Below are 17,246 nucleotides of genomic sequence, written 5' to 3'. Positions count from 1 at the left end.
ATTCCAAGATTTAATGATCTAAGAATAGCCTTGGATAGGGTAAGAGTTGTAGAAGCAATGGAAACAAGAAGGATATAAAGGTTATAGGTTGAAGAAAATAAGTGTTGACATGAAGACATAGCAGAGATTAGAGAGAAAAAACAACACTGTAGAACAACACTATTTACTCTAGTAGAAATTCTATGTACAGAAATCTTGATTTGTAGAGTCATATTTAAGAGTTTAGACTATGATATCAAACAAAACTTATTTTAAATCCTAGATCTACAATATGTCCTTGGAAATGTATCTAAATCTCTCTGCACTTGAAATCCCAACTCCATAAGTGAAGATAACAATAACTTTTTTCTTAAGTGAAAATTAAGGTGGGAATTGAGTTAGTACATGTAAAGCACATAGAATGACATGAAATGCATGAAAGGCATTCTAAAAAAAGCAGGATGTACTTATTTAAATATTTATTATTTGAATCCTTTATTTCCCAGGTCGAAGTAAGTTTTCACTTTTCTATATGGGTTATCAAATTTTCTTTAACTTATTGTGTAAACTTGTCAAATGACTTTACATCTGTGTCAATTTTCTAATCTGTTAAAAAGAGTCAAACTAAAATATCTTTAATTTTATTCAAACACTAAAATAATGTTATGTCAATTTCTTCTACACTGGTAAAAGCATCTAGAATTGACAAAATATGCAAATTAGATAAACATTAAAAAGTTAGTAGTATATTTTTCCTTTATTGATATTGTAAGCACCTGAGAAGAAAGCATATGATAATCTTACAGTCAAAACTTGTCTTAATTTTCTAAATATTTTAAATAACTTAAAATACTGAATTAAAAAACAAAATAAACAATAATTGTCTTGTCTAGTAAGTAAAACAAAATATACTGTGAATATTAAATATTAATTGAAGTTTCACAAATTTGCTATCTTTTATACTATTAAAACATAGCACTAAGCTATAAAAACAACACATTCAAACATCTCTAAGTAAAGCTTATAATCTTAAAATTTAACTCACTTTAAGTATTAGCTATTTTGATTAGCTCATTTGATTTTCATGCCCATAAAAACAAAAGTAATGAAATTACTCCCAAGTAATAGTATGGTTAATATAGATAATTAAAAGAAAATGATGTGGGTATCTTTTTCTTTTTTTCTTTTTTTTATGCTCACACACTTTAACAGCCATTTTAATTGAATCACCATCTCTCCCTTAAGTTTATTATTACTTGCTAATCACTGTTAAAATGGGTCTTGAGTGATTGTTATACTAATTTTTTGTATAAATAGTTAAAATCAAAATGTCAAGCCTTAAATCAATGTTTTATGTTTGTTTCCTGAGGATTACAGGAATGATATGGGATTTGATTTCAGATTTCCCAAATCTTAAAATGACATGATGCATGAAATAAACATTAATGATTATATACATAGCTCCAAAACTTCATGTTAATTTACCAAAAGGTTCAAAATAATATGAAATTTAATTCAATAGTCTCAAAAACTATGTTGAAAATTTTCTATTTCCCTTACCTATCTTTTTTTTTAATAGGTTTTTGTTGATTTTTAGAGAAAGGAAAGAAGAGAGATAGAGAGATAGAAACATCAATGAGAGAGAAACATCATCAGTTGGCTGCTTTCTCCATGCCCACTCCTGGGGATGGAGCCCACGACCAGGGCATGTGCCCTCACTGGGAATCCAACTAGTGACCTCTTGGTTCTTGGGTTGATGCTCAACTACTGAGCTACACCGACAGCCTCCACCTATCTTTTAAATACAACTAATGAGATTTTAAAAAATATGTTCTATATTTTATCTTCTGTTTATTTTTGAGATATATCAAAAGGGGTGAAAATATAAGAATTAAAAGGGTTAAGGTACATAACTCAACTTAGATGTGCCTATCCAAAAGTAGTCTGTTAATTTATTTCCTCTGGAATGGTAGACACTTTAATTTCCAGCAAAGTATTCAGGTAGTGAAACTTGATTGTTTTGTATATCAAATGTCAAGGGTTCTATATGGCATTGAATCAATAAGCAATGATTGAGGCCACAAATTCTAACCACAAAACTAGTATGAAAATTAAGGTGAAATGTGTCAAGTTGCATAAATATGCATCATCTAAGAAATTAAAAACTAAGGTGAATCTTCTAATTTTGCACATTTGTATTATATGTCTATAGATGTGAGAGTTTCCTGTTTGTTTGGTTATCTTTTAGAAAATCCTCTGCCTAGGGGCATACAAGAATATGAAGTGACACCACAATTTTCAATAAGAAAATAAATTATCTAACGAATTTTCAATTATCTAAGTAGATGGAAGAAAGATGAATATTTATCACAATGAACAATGCAATGACAACATTATCCCTTTAACTCACTTGTAATTTTACCTAGTGATTTTGTAATTTTACAAAAGAAGATGTTACATACCTCCTTATTATCTCTATTACTCACTAGTGTCTTATGCTATTTTCATAATTCCTTCAAAAGAAGATGAGCTAAAAAATAATTGTGACATTTTAATGCCCTCACTGATTGAGATGGGAATGTATTCTAGCATATGTTTTGGTTCAAATATAGATATATAGGATATGAAGTCCTATGAAGAAGTAGTGTATTTCTAACAATTGTTAGTTTTCTACTATTTTCAATATATATTTTCAAATATATTTTGAGATAAAAGTTTTTTCTTATGTCTGCATTTGAGTCATCTGCTGCACAATGTGCAATTACTAACTTTACCGTAATTTCCTGGTGGATGGTGTCATTGGGCAGGATGTGAATCCCTCCATGTTTTTATAGGTGCAAATACTCCTTCGGTACCTTGTAATTGTATTCCCTAGGACTCTGTGTCATCAAATTGAAGGTCTGATGTAAGTCACCCAGTGAAATTCCAGTGTAGGAGACATAGAAACTTCTTCTCACATTACAGTCCCAGTAATGCAAAGAAAAAAATATCCTCACTATTTCATTGTTGCTCCTAACTTCTCTGTCTTCAGACCTGGACATTTTCTAGACCAGACAACCTGCAAACTGCCACATTGAAAATGTGTACCTGCCTGTGGGCACTTCCACAGTCTACCCAGAGAGATGGTCCAGGTTTTTAGAATGCATTATCCTCACCTACTCACAAGCACTTCAACAAAAGCAGAGGAGCGCTGTCATCTCCCACAGTACAATTCTCATAGTCTGAGTCATTCAGGTAAAATATCAAAGGTGGGAGAGTTAAGAAAAGTGATGCATTTACAGAAAAATCTGGGATCCTTGAGATTGGGTGTTACAGATCCAGTAGGGGCATTCCAGAATGGGCTTGGTGTCAACAAGTTTGTTTTCCTGGCCATGGTGACGTGAGGTAGATAAGTTTCACACTTTTCAGTAGCTGAACCTTTAATCATACACACAGAGATTCATTTATTAATCACGTACTTACTGTGTTCACAACTGCATTCATATTTGCATTTGTTCTTTATATTTTAGAATTTAAAGAATTGGATCTAACACTGAACAAAACTGGCAAGAACCGCACATACCCTTATGAGCTTGCTTGCATTATTTGGGGCAAGAGAGAAACAAACAAATAAGATTAAAAAACAACAACTTGTAGTATGACAGAAGATAATATATACTAAGTACTAAAGAGTGAAACAGGGCAGGGAGATAGGGAGTGGAGAATGGGCCTCATTTTTAAATAGTGGTCTTGGAAACCTCATAGAGAACGTGACATTGAGAACAGAGGGCAAAAGTTGAGCAAGTAAACTATTTACATAGGAGCCAATATATGAGCAAGAACTAAGGCCCGCAGAATTCTTAGAATGCTTGATGCAAACAGAGGAAGCGAGTGTGCCTACAGCAGAGTATGAAAACATGAGACTTTAATTCCTAGCAGCGGAGGAATTTGCAGGGCATGCAACATGCTTTGGCTTTTATTGTGTGTGAAATGGAAGGCACTAGAGGGTTTTCAACAAAGCAGTAATGTGGTCTGACCTAAGGTTTAACAGGATCATGCTGACTGCAATATTCAAGAGAGATTAAAGAGGAGCAATGATGGGCAAAAAGGAGAGCAGTTAGGAGGCTACTTTAATAATGAAGGACTTCTGCAATAACCAGGAGACTACTACACTAACACATTAATGAGGAGCTACTGCAATAATTAGGGAAAGCTGCAATAATTAGGGACTACTGCAATAATCAGAAGACCACTGAAATAATCATGGGCTACTACAATAGCCAAGAAGCTGCTGCAGTAATGAGGGGATATTGCAATAATTAGGGGCTACTGCAACAATAAGGAGGGTGCTGCAATATTCCAGACTATTGGAATAATCAGGGCTATTGCACTAATTAGGAGGCTGCTTTGATAATCAAGCTCGATGAGAGTGTCTAGACTGGGTGTTACACGGGAGAAGGTGAGCAATGGTCAGATTCAGGCTTCATTTGAAACTAGGTCCTACAGGATTTTTGGACACACACAAGCAGTGTGAAAGAGAAAGAAAAAAGAATAATACTAAGCAATTTGCTTGTTTGCTTTTGCTAAGAAATTAGAAGACGGAGTTGCTGATGACTGAGATGAAGACTATTGTGGGTAAGGCAGGTTTTGGGAAGTGGGATCAGAATTTTAATACTGGACAAAGAATATGTTTAAAGAGCTTTCTTCCAAAGTGTATTCTGCAAGTTTTTAGATACATGCAATTAATCGGAAAAGTTATACTTTTATGTCTTAGAAATACATTTTTCTTCATCTCTAAAAAATGCATAAAGGCTATTTAAATCTTCCTGTTAACAAATATTTCATCTTTACTTTAGCATCTCTCAGATCTGTTGGAAGACATGTGGTTATTTTGTTTGATTTGAGATCCATAATTATTATGTGTGTTCCATAGTAACAGAATTCTGTGGAACAAAAAAAAAATTGTGCTTTATGTATACAATGGAATTGTATTTTAAAAATCTTTATTGAACAACTCTTAAAGGCTAGGAAATATACTGGATTTTCTCATAAATATACTTTTCCCTAATCTTTGTAAAACATGGCAAAAAAATAATTAGTATGGCAAAATTTCAGATTATGATAATTTGTTTGCATAAAGTAATTAGTGTTTCCCCATCAATCTTTCCTGCTTAGAGAGGAAGAGGGTATGCAATTTTATTTTATTATTTTTTTTCTAATATATCTTTATTGATTTCAGAAGGAGGAAAGGAGAAGGAGAGAGAGATAGAAACATCAATGATGAGAGAGTCATTGATCAAGCCCGCAACCCCTATCGCCTGGATCCTAGGTCGACGTTCAACCGCTGAGCCATGTTCGGCTGGGCTGCAATTTTAGATTATGCATTCTATTCACTGTAAGAATTCAAATGCCTTGTAGTATGGGATTTTTCAGTAAGTTGACCAAAAGAGTTGAATTTTTAGGTCTTGAATGCTCTGTTTTATCCTGTGTAGCTAACATTTGTTAAATATGAAGGGGAAAAAGTACATCCAGCAGCAAAAAGTGCATCTATGCACTAGTCCTAAGGTAAGAATTTGCCTAACTCACGGATATCAGAGAGATGGATATACAGTAAAGAATTCCACATAACCTTTGGAGAGGAAGTAATTTTAAAAGTTGAGAGCTAGTTTATTAATATTCATATGTATCATTTCATAGCTTTACAATGCAACTAAACAATATTAAGCTTTGTTGAGAAAAAACATATAAATTGTCAAAATTTTGTGATATGAATATCTGATGTATATTGTAGCAGGAGACATGCAACATCCATATTTTTAAAGGTCAATCATAGCTTCCATATAAAATGCAAATGAATGTACAGAAACATTATTATTTTATTTTCTCAGGATAAAAAGCATCACATAATTATTTAAATTGAAATGTTTAATTTCAAAATATTTATTTTATCATTTTTTAAAATTGATTTATCCCAGCAGATTTAAGGTCAGTGACTTATGGACTAACGTAGGAGTTATTTGCCTCCAAGAGTTCCTGGGTATGATTGATTAATTACAGTATACAAACATTTTATAGATATCTTCAGAAATATAGTACAAAATGTAAGGGACAGTGTCTTTCAACCATTCTATCACTTTTTTTTATGACAAAACAGGGTTCCCACTAATGCAAATTCTATTTTAGTGAGTGCTGTTAAAGTTTATTCCATGGGTGTGTTGCTTTTGTTGGTCATATACAATAAATTCTGTACTTATAAGAACACTGAAAATAAAATGCAAGTTAGGATATATTTCATGCAGTTTTATTCTCAAAGACATTAATAAATTATCAAATGTGGTTTAAAAATAGATCTGCTCCATATTTCTTCCCCCTAGTTTAGTGCTTCTCTCTATATAGTTGTATATGTTTTCATTTTGCCTTTTAACATGTTTATGTATAACAAACAGTTATAGCTAATATTAAGCGTAAGTTTTATACTTTTCTAGAATGTTTCACTCACTAAAAGACAGACTTTTAGTCCCTTTTTTCTGGTGTAAGTCTTTTGTTAGATTTTTCCATATTATTTTTTATGATATTAAAATTTCTTAACTGTTACTTCAGGGCCTCATGGAATTTTTAATTGAGACATAATTGATATATAACATTGTGTGAGTTTAAGCTGTACAATGCATTGACTTGCTACATTTATATATTGCAGTATAATTACCACCCTAGCATTAGCTAATACTTCCATCACGTCACATAATTATTATTTCTTTTTTGTGGTGAGAACATCTAAGATCTAGTCTCCTAGCAATTTTGAAGTATATAATATACCATTGTTGACTATATTCCTTATGCTGTGGATTAGATCTCCAGGATTTAGTCATCTTTTAACTGAAATTTTATACCTTTGACCAACATATCCACAATTCCCTCACTTCCCAGCCTCTGATAACCACCATTCTACTCTCTGTTTCTGAGTCCAGCTTTTTTTTGGATTGTATATATGTGATATCATACAGTATTTGTCTTTCTCTGTGTGATCCATCTTTTTTTTTAAATATGCTTTTATTGATTTCTGCCGGAGCCTGCCGGCAGTCGAACGGGAACCTGATTGAGGGGGTGAGGATTGGAAAAGAAAGACAAGAGACAGGATGGGATCGGGAGGGCTGCAGCTCATTCCTGTTGCCAGCTGCCAGCCCCGAGTTTATTTTCTCCGCTCAATATATACAGGCACTGTTGATTGTGCTGAATAGCACCCCGCCCCACATTTCTTCCCTTAGCCCAATACTAAGTAATTACTCCAAGGTCCTACGAATGCCTTTTCAGAGTAAACACCCTGCCTCCTGCAGGAGCTCAGGCCTTGGAAAGTATCCTTATCTCGGCTTCTAATGGGAACTTTTGGGGAGGATAGAGTCCTTGGCTTGGTATGTGGCTTAACTATCCTTTAACCCTTCCGGCCGGGGCCAGCTTCCTAATTAGCCTTTCTAGAATTTAGTGTTGCTTTGGTGCCTCAAGGACTGGGTCAGGGAGCAGGAGGGCACCTCTGCAGCTCACCCAGGCAGCTCCTCTGTGCCTGGGGCCACTAACTCATCCACATCTCCCTGGGGAAGCATTTTCCACTGATACCGTTGCATGGGTCTCTGCAAATTGATAGCTGGGACACTGAATGCAAACCGTTCCCTGTCCCTCGGATGGAGGGGGAGCGGGGGGAGCAGGGCGAGTGCTAGCACCGCTGCCCACCACTCGGGTCAATGCCTCAGAGATTTCTCTCTTGATGGCACTAGGGCAAGCGGGCCTCCCGGGTCTTTCTCCCTGGGCAGCACCTCGCCCGGCGGGTCCTCCCGGGGGGAGTCCCGCCGGCTCCCCACATCTCCCCCTTTTTTATTTTTTAAATATAAGGTCTAGGCTCAAGCGGGGCAGGACGGGTGCGTAGTTGCAAGGCGTGGAGTCCTACTCTAAGATTTTGTACATCTTTCAGCAATGCTCTAAGAATGCATGGGGTAAGCAGAAAACCTAACAGGACGATGGCAGCCAGACCAGCCATTCCTATTATACCATGTCTCCAGTCACTGGCTGAGGGAAATTCTTTCCTCAACCCTTCCACCCAAGACTGAGCCAACTCAGCTGTGGAGGTATCTATTTTCGGGGCTTCTCTCAGAGCGAGAATCTCCTGATGTAGCTGCTTTAAGTCTAAGGAGACATTTCCATCATGCCATATCCCCTCCAGGTGTCTCTGCACTCGATCCCAGGGGTGGGTGGACTCATTGTACTTCTTGCGGGTAACACATATGTGCTTATAATCTGCATGGCAGTCAAGATCTAACCGCAGCTTCAAACTCTGTACCTCTCTTCCCAAGATCGACACAGTGTCGTATAAGGCATTCAACCTTTCTTCTACTTTTAAGTCAATGGCCTCTTGTGTTCCCAGCGCTTGGGTGATATTAGCGCTGAGCTGATTGACATGGTGAGCAGTTTGAATACTTTGAGAGAGGGATCCGGCCGCAGTGACGCTGGCTGCTATCACTGAAATAAGGGTAGCTATGCCAGCGATAAGCAGCCCAATAAATCTCTTTCCTCTTAGCATAATCTCAGTGACCTGCCGGATTACTTGCAAGCCTCGGTCATTGTACCATTCCCCTGAGACTTTAACAGGGATCATTACAAATGAGGGCTGATACAGGATCAGGAGTTGCTCATCCTGAGATATGTTATATACACATGTGCTAAGGGTACAGTTATGGCATGTAATAGTCCACCAGGATCCACTCCGTGAAATATTAAGTGACCCCACAAGAAGAGCATAAGGCTCGGGAACACAGGCCTGCACCTTTCGGTAGAATTGTGTGGTGCCCTTTTGTACAGCTGCATTGCCCCGTTCCTCATTCACCATGATGTCCCCTCCCATTGCTGCCGTAAGTCTCCATAGCTGAGATTGCATTGGCCCTTTCTGTACGGACCAAAAGGACTCGGCCAGCGCCTTCCATTTTGGGCCCTTAGCTGACCAGTCCTGTAGCGGGTATCCCCTTGTCACATTAATCAATATACTATTTTTCCCCCGGCAGCTCAACCAATGCGGCTGCTGGGTGCGGTTGACAACGTCAGCCTCACATATGGAGATCTCCCCAGGGGGGGCTCCAGAAGGATGGCCTGCGGCATTCCCAGTAGGGTACCAGATGTCCACGTACCACCGCGTCCAGTCCAGAGCTGATTGAACCCAGGTCCTCGCCGTCCCGTTGACATAAAAAACCCCTGTCGTAGTTGGCAGGAGCGACTCGATTTTAGTAGTTTTAAGCAAAAAACAACCGGCTACCTGGTCAGTTCGTGAGAAACAAATAGGCTGGTCACTAGCGTGTCCTGAATAAGAAAAGTCCGGAGCGCGCGCTGCTCGCAGGTGCCTGCTGGAATGGCCCCCCATGGTCCATGTGTCATTGGTGTACACAGGTACCTCTCCATGCTGCCACGTCACTGGCTGCAGCAGAGGTGGGTTAGGCAGGTAGGCCCAGTGAGTTTCTGCTCTAGCCCCAGGGGCCGCGGCAAGCAGAGCCAGCATTGCCAGGAATAGAGTTTCGGGCGTGACAGTCATGCCTTGCCCTCTGATGAGTTGCTCTGCGCGTTGTTGTGCCCGCCAGGCTCTTCGCCGGGCTCTTCGCGACTGACGCTCAGGGTTCATTGTTAGCTCCTGCATCCGTTCCTCTAGCGTCTTGGGCCGCGTGTCGTACCAGCCTCTCCGGGAGCCACCTCGGCGTCTCGGCATCCTGCGGGAAAACACAAACATGCCCTCTTCCCCAGATTAGTACCGGATCTGGCCCGTGCCACGTACCCTCAAGGGGGTCCTTCCACCTGACCATGGCTTTATCTTGGGGAACAGCCTGCTGCCAAAACCTTTGCGCAGCAGAACGACCTTTCTCGTCCAAAATTAAGAAATTAAGAATAAATAAAGCATGGTTAAGTTGATTTTGCGGGATTAAGGGGTACAGCTCCCCCTTTTTAATTTTTTGCAATTGATTTTTTAGCGTGCCATGGGCTCGTTCAACAATACCCTGTCCTTGAGGGTTATAAGGAATGCCTGTCTTACTCTGAATGCCCAATTGCATACAAAAGGCTTGAAACTTTTTGCCTGTGTAGCCCGGTCCATTATCTGTTTTAATAACCCGGGGCTGTCCTAGGACAGACATGCTGCGCAAGCAATGGGCAATGACGTGGGAACTGGATTCCCCTGTGAGGGCAGAGGCAACAAGGAAACCTGAGTAGGTGTCAATAGTAACATGAACATACCGTTGCTTACCAAAACTAGGCACATGTGTTACATCCATCTGCCACAGATGATTGGGCAGGAGACCTCGAGGATTGACTCCATAGCTAGGCACGCTGGTTAAAGTAGGACATGTGTGACATTCTTTTACGATCTGTCTGGCGGCCTCTCGGGGAATGTTAAACTGCAGCCGAAGAGACTGGGCATTTTGATGGTGGAGAGCATGAGCCGCCCGAGCTGCAGGCACCCCAACTAAATACACTTTAGTGGCCAAATCAGCTTGGCAGTTTCCATGGGATAAGGGCCCAGGTAAGTTGCTATGGGCCCTAAGATGCCCAAAGTAGCATTGTTGGGTACGATTCAGGATGGCAGCTTGGATGGCTATAAACAGTTGTTGCACAGTGGAATTAGTAGTGCCAATGAACGGGACAGTCTCAATAACAGAGAGGCTTCTGACTACATACTGACTATCAGAGAAAATATTTAGAGGTTCATTGGCCACATCTAAAAGTACCCGGTGTACTGCTGCTAACTCTACCTCCTGGGCAGAGGAATATGGGGTCTCCCACCGTGTAACCTGGTGCCCACGCACATAGGCTGCAATGCCAGAGGACGACCCGTCAGTGAACACAGTAGCGGCCCCGGGCAGTGGAGTAGCAGATACCATCCTTGGAAAGATAACCGAATGTTTCAGAAAGAATTGCAGAAGCTTGTCTTGGGGATAATGATTATCAATGTTCCCAGGAAAGCCAGCCAAGGCTATTCCCCAGGGATTACAAGTTTGGAATAACCAGGTGACCTGTTCTCGTGTATATGGCACCAGAATGCTTGCAGGGTCCCTGCCAAAGTAGCGGCGGGACTCTTCCCGAGCCTGTTGAATAAGGACAGCAACAAGTTCATAATAAGGGGTAAGGACCCGGGCAGGGGAAGCAGGGAGGTGCACCCACCGTAGTGGCCGGTCTTGCCATAAGACAGCAGTAGGGGAATGGCCCGTGGCCAAAATGCAGGCCTGCCAAGGTCTACTATAGTCACAAAATGTTGCCTGCTGCCTGCGGATAGCTTGCTCCACCCTCCCAAGGGCTTCACGTCCCTCCGGGGTCAGCTGTCTAGCGGATGCAGGATCTGCATCCCCCTTGAGAATGTCAAACAATGGTTTGAGCTCCCCTGTAGTTAACCCCAGATAAGGTCTAATCCAGTTGATATCCCCCAGCAACTTTTGAAAATCATTCAAGGTCTGGAGCTTGTCTAGCCGAAGGTGAACTTTCTGACAGAAAAATCGGTCAGGCTCCAGATGAAAACCAAGATAAGAAAACGGGGGCTGCCTCTGGACCTTTTCTGGGGCTACGACCAGGCCTTGTTTTTGCAAGTCAGATTCCATTTTCGCAAATGCCCGGAGGAGCAGTCCCTCATGGCGAGCGGCAATGAGGATGTCATCCATGTAGTGACAGACGTACACTGCTGGGTACTCACGCCTTACCCGAGCTAGGGCCGTTGCCACAAATTTTTGACACAGGGTCGGGCTATTGGCCATTCCTTGAGGCAGCACTTTCCAGTGATATCGCTGCATAGGCTCCTGAAAATTTACTGATGGTACGCTAAAGGCAAACCGTGGACAGTCCCGGGGATCAAGGGGAATGGTATAAAAACAATCTTTCAGGTCAATAATAATCTTATATGTATCACGGGGTATGGCCGCAGGTGAAGGCAAGCCTGGCTGGAGGGCCCCCATGAGCTCCATGGTCTCATTCACCTTCCTAAGATCCTGGAGTAATCTCCATTTCCCTGACTTCTTCTTGATCACAAATATAGGTGAATTCCAGGGAGAATTAGACGGCTCAATGTGGCCCTGTTGGAGCTGCTCCTGCACCAGCTCCTGGGCAGCCTTTATTTTTTCAGTAGTCAGGGGCCATTGATCTACCCATACAGGAAGATCTGACTTCCAGGTCTTCCCCTCTTAGCCGAGCCTGGCTAAGTGCCATCTGAAAGGGGGACATTGGGGTGGCGTCTGTGCGCACCTTTCCCCAGCCAGGGTCCCGAGCCTGACCTGAGCTCTTCTGGGCCAGGGCAATCATGGCCCTCTCCCGAGGTTCGAGAACCCGGACCCCGACAGGAGTCCCTACCCCCACTCCACTCCCCTCAGCTGGGATGCCCCCTTCCTCACCAGGATAGCCTGGAGGGTCTTCTACTAAATCTATGAGCAGAGGGCCGGCCGCCATAGGTTTCCCAAAGGGCGGCCCGGGGCCAGCACGACCCCCGCCCTGTGGGTTCTCAGGTGGAGTTTCCTTCAGGACCTCCCGCAAGGCTCGTACTTGGCTCATCATGGTCTGCATCTGCTTTTGCAACCCTTCAACTATGAGGTCAGGGGCCAGGAGACTGCGCTTGTTTGTGCTTTCCTGCGACAGGAACACCAATTCCCCATACCTGTCTTTTTCATAAGCTGCCGCAGCCTCATCTGAATCTTGTTCCTCCTTGGGGCTTAATTTGTCTGACCGGACACTGAGCAGCTCCACCGCGGAAGCCTCGCCCCCCAGTTGCGAACCCTTCACAGGCTCGACTGGTGCCTCTGCAGGGGGTGGCTCCATGCGCACCCCTTCATGCCGGGGATCAAGGCAATCTCGGACCAAGGTCCAGAGTGAAAAAGCCTCTACAGGCACCTTCTGAGGGCCGTGTGCCTGGAAAAAAGCCTGTATACGCCTTCCCACTTTATTCCAAGTTTCCAGATTAACAGTGCCCTCCTCAGGAAACCAGGGGCACACTTCCTCCACAAACTGCAAAAAGTTCCGCAGTTGGGCAGTACTAACCTTGGCGCCCCTAGAACGGAGCATAGTTTTCAAAACCTGTGCAAACAGCACCTTGCTGTTCTCCTGGCCCATGATTTCTTACTCCCGATATACTGACCGCTCCCTCCGGCTATCACTTACCCGATAGCTATCCGCGCGGCCCCGAGCGGTGTCCTCTACCGTGTTCCCAGGTTTTCAGGTCCCTGTTCGGGCGCCACTTGCCGGAGCCTGCCGGCAGTCGAACGGGAACCTGATTGAGGGGGTGAGGATTGGAAAAGAAAGACAAGAGACAGGATGGGATCGGGAGGGCTGCAGCTCATTCCTGTTGCCAGCTGCCAGCCCCGAGTTTATTTTCTCCGCTCAATATATACAGGCACTGTTGATTGTGCTGAATAGCACCCCGCCCCACATTTCTTCCCTTAGCCCAATACTAAGTAATTACTCCAAGGTCCTACGAATGCCTTTTCAGAGTAAACACCCTGCCTCCTGCAGGAGCTCAGGCCTTGGAAAGTATCCTTATCTCGGCTTCTAATGGGAACTTTTGGGGAGGATAGAGTCCTTGGCTTGGTATGTGGCTTAACTATCCTTTAACCCTTCCGGCCGGGGCCAGCTTCCTAATTAGCCTTTCTAGAATTTAGTGTTGCTTTGGTGCCTCAAGGACTGGGTCAGGGAGCAGGAGGGCACCTCTGCAGCTCACCCAGGCAGCTCCTCTGTGCCTGGGGCCACTAACTCATCCACATCTCCCTGGGGAAGCATTTTCCACTGATACCGTTGCATGGGTCTCTGCAAATTGATAGCTGGGACACTGAATGCAAACCGTTCCCTGTCCCTCGGATGGAGGGGGAGCGGGGGGAGCAGGGCGAGTGCTAGCACCGCTGCCCACCACTCGGGTCAATGCCTCAGAGATTTCTCTCTTGATGGCACTAGGGCAAGCGGGCCTCCCGGGTCTTTCTCCCTGGGCAGCACCTCGCCCGGCGGGTCCTCCCGGGGGGAGTCCCGCCGGCTCCCCACAGATTTCAGAGAGAGAAAGGGAGAGGGAGAGAGAAAAAGAAACATCAAAGATTAGAGAGTCATTGATGGGCCGCCTTCTGCACTGGGGATCCAGTCCTGACCGGGAATCGAACCATGACTTCCTGTTCATAGGTTGACTCTCAACTACTGAGCCACGCCAGCTAAGCATAAAAAGAATAATTCTTTAATAACTTTGAAATCAGATACTTGCTTAATGAAGTTATACATTTTATTTGATGAATTATATTACATATGTCAAATCTGGTTCATTTAATAGATTTACAGAAAGTTAAACCTAACTTTGGCCTTACATTAGCAGTGAGACTTTGCTGGCTGGAGTGTTCTGCTTTTTAAATTAGTGACTCAATAGCACAGGCTGCCTCCACAAAACCACTTGTTCACATAGAGTAACAAATAAAGCACCATAATCTTAACAAGATTACCATAATAAAAAGTCATCAGAGAAATTAAAACTATCTTCTTTAATTATGAGATTATAACCCCATTAACTCCTCTGCATGAAAAGTGGTAACTAGGGAATAGGAAAGAAGAATCCATAGACAGCAATTAAAACTCCAGAGCAAATGAAAGGGAAGGTGGGGACAAACATCCTACAACGACACAAATATTTCAGGTAATTTATTTAGTAACACGTTTCTTTTTGTAGATTGCAATTTCCAAACTAACCACAAGAAGCATGCTATTTTGATTTTGAATTTTGTTTTCTCAGATTGCCTAAACAAGCAGCACTGAAAACTACAAACTTAAAAAGAAGACCCTTATTTAAATATGCCTAGAGCTGTGAATTAATTATGGCCTAAATAAGTTATTAGAACAATATTGTCACTGATGCATTATTTATGGATAGTTGTTGAAAAGTTTGTAACCACAAAAGTACTGAACTGACATTTCCAAAGACATTAACATGAAAATGAGGAGAATTTGAAGAGAAAAAATAATTCAATGTTCAACCTCGTACTAAGATAGTCTTCAATAATGTATATAGCAACTACATTTTTTTACTTCTAATACACAGATGTAATATTCATAGGACTGTTCTAAAGCTTTTTCAAATTAAGTTTGCATTTATGAATGATAAAACAGACATTCTGATAGTAAAATTTATATGATAACAAAATTATATTCAAGCATTATTACCACATGCACAACAAATACACTAAGAGCAAAATATCTTTCAAAATTGTTATAGACCATGCAAAATTTAAAATAAATACTTATCTGCCTTCTTAATGTGATATGAATATTTTATATTTTAGATACTCCAATATAATTATATTAAATTTTAGGTACTCTGTACCTTTTGAAGATTAAATAAAACAGAAAACAAGTGAAAACATTATATTCAGTGAAGCGTGTTATTAAATTTCAATATAGTGGAAATCTCAGTTGTTTATATTGTAAAAAAGGATTACATTATGCCATTGTGTGAAAAGATTTAACTGAAATTAGCTTCTGACAAAAGATTGCACAATCTTTGAAATAATTCAGAAAGCAGTAGTTGTTGCTATAATCATTGAAAGACAGAGTATAAGAAAGTAAAGATGAGTTTCCAAGATATTTTTTGTGTATTAAATTTCAAATCTTAAATGGTCCAGCCTGAAGCTTTGGATGATCCATTATGCATGCTGTGAATATTAATGTAAAGTCCAATCAGAGTTCTGCAGGGTTTCTCAAGTAACCATGAAGAAAAATTGTAGTTTTTGTTAATATATCTGGTAGTATTGTTTACTTCAAAATTTCATGTCCTTTCCTCTAATAGCAAGAAATGGTATACTAAAATCAAGAAATCATCAGTGTTTCATTTCTATTTCATACTTTCAGACTCTTAGACTTCATCAGTTGGCGAACATTTCCAGAAAAGCCAAGGCATGATATTCTTTTAAGTTATTTGACTTCATAACTTTTGGAAATGTGCCTGGGACACTAGAAAGGTTCCTTTCTTTCTGGATTTATTTTGAAGTATATTTAGTTATTTTTATTATATGATACTGTTTTGTTTCTATTAATATAATAAATGCCTTAGCAACATTGCTTTTTTCCCAATTCAGTATACATTCCACCTTTCAATTTGACTAAGAGGAACTCAATTTTATTCAGCCAATTTTTGTGTTTCCTCAGTGTTCAGAAGGAAAGTACAGTTATATCCATCAGGAATAACTCCTGAGTCATCAAAATTATGTGGTGGCATTCTTGTGTCCGGTGATTGGTTCAGTGACTAGTTTTAACCATGCATATGTGAATTCTACTGTGTTGGCAGAGACCTAGGAAACATTTCCTTATTTCTAAGGTGATAGAGGTGATGGTACTGAAAGATATGATACCATGAAGCAAAGTGAGTGTATTAAGGGTCAGAGAGAAAAGAATGGAGGACCGTATTTCCTTGAGGGCATTATTGTACCACTGATCCCTACTTGCAACCCCTTTGTAATATAAGAAATCTATTTACTATTACTGAAAACTTGAATCAGAACATTCAGTGGGTCTATGACTTTCTAAATGTTGCAAATGTTAATAAAATAGAGATTCCATTGATAACTGCCATGTATAAGAAGCTAGATAACTATCTAATATCTTTGAAATATATAATTTACCAAAAAAATCATCTCTAACAAGAAAAAATAATTTTTTGGCATATTTCCCACATACCATTTTCTTTTGCTTCCTAGTAGCTAGTTTATACAGTATTGCTTATATTGTAATATTTTATGTGACATTAACACCCTTTTGTGGTTAATAATATTTTTTAAACACTCTGATACTATTGTTATTTTGTCTTACCAAGCACACTTGCAAGGACAAAATCTCTGAAGTGAGCTCTACTCCTGTGTTCACCATTATGGATACTTGTTCCAAGTGGCAATTTTTTAAATGGTTACATAGAAAAATGGACCTATAAATCCATGAAGATGCATCTGAATAAGAAGCATAGCAAATGGAAGTTTCATACACTTTATTTGAATATCTAATTATGGAAGAGTCTTTTTCCAGTAGTCTCCTTAAAAATGATTTATCATTAATCTATGTCTACATTTAAAGTGCTTAAGGAAGGTGCCATTCAATTCTTTTTCACTCAATTCACATAATTAATTTTTGCAGTAATAATTTTAAACAGACTTATAAGCAATTAACTTTTGAAGCCAAGATTTGATCCCCACATATGAAAGGTCACCTTGAGGAGAATACTTAGATGCTGTACTTCAGTTCTGGATGGTGCAGGGTTGATAATAAATTTTCAGTAA

At 40.6% G+C, this 17,246-nt stretch overlaps 1 pseudogene; it reads right to left on the bottom strand.

Annotated features, from left to right (window-relative positions):
• LOC107528523 (nuclear transcription factor Y subunit alpha-like) overlaps positions 1-8,602 on the bottom strand; it is a 93,853-nt pseudogene extending 85,251 nt beyond the window's left edge.
• Positions 8,603-17,246: the final 8,644 nt, after the last annotated feature.

This window comes from Miniopterus natalensis, chromosome 2 (genome assembly GCF_054644295.1).
Source record: "Miniopterus natalensis isolate mMinNat1 chromosome 2, mMinNat1.hap1, whole genome shotgun sequence".
NCBI classification, from domain to species: Eukaryota; Metazoa; Chordata; class Mammalia; order Chiroptera; family Miniopteridae; genus Miniopterus; species Miniopterus natalensis.
The sequence above is the reverse complement of the archived record's forward strand: the minus strand, read 5'-3'. Positions and strand labels throughout refer to the sequence as shown.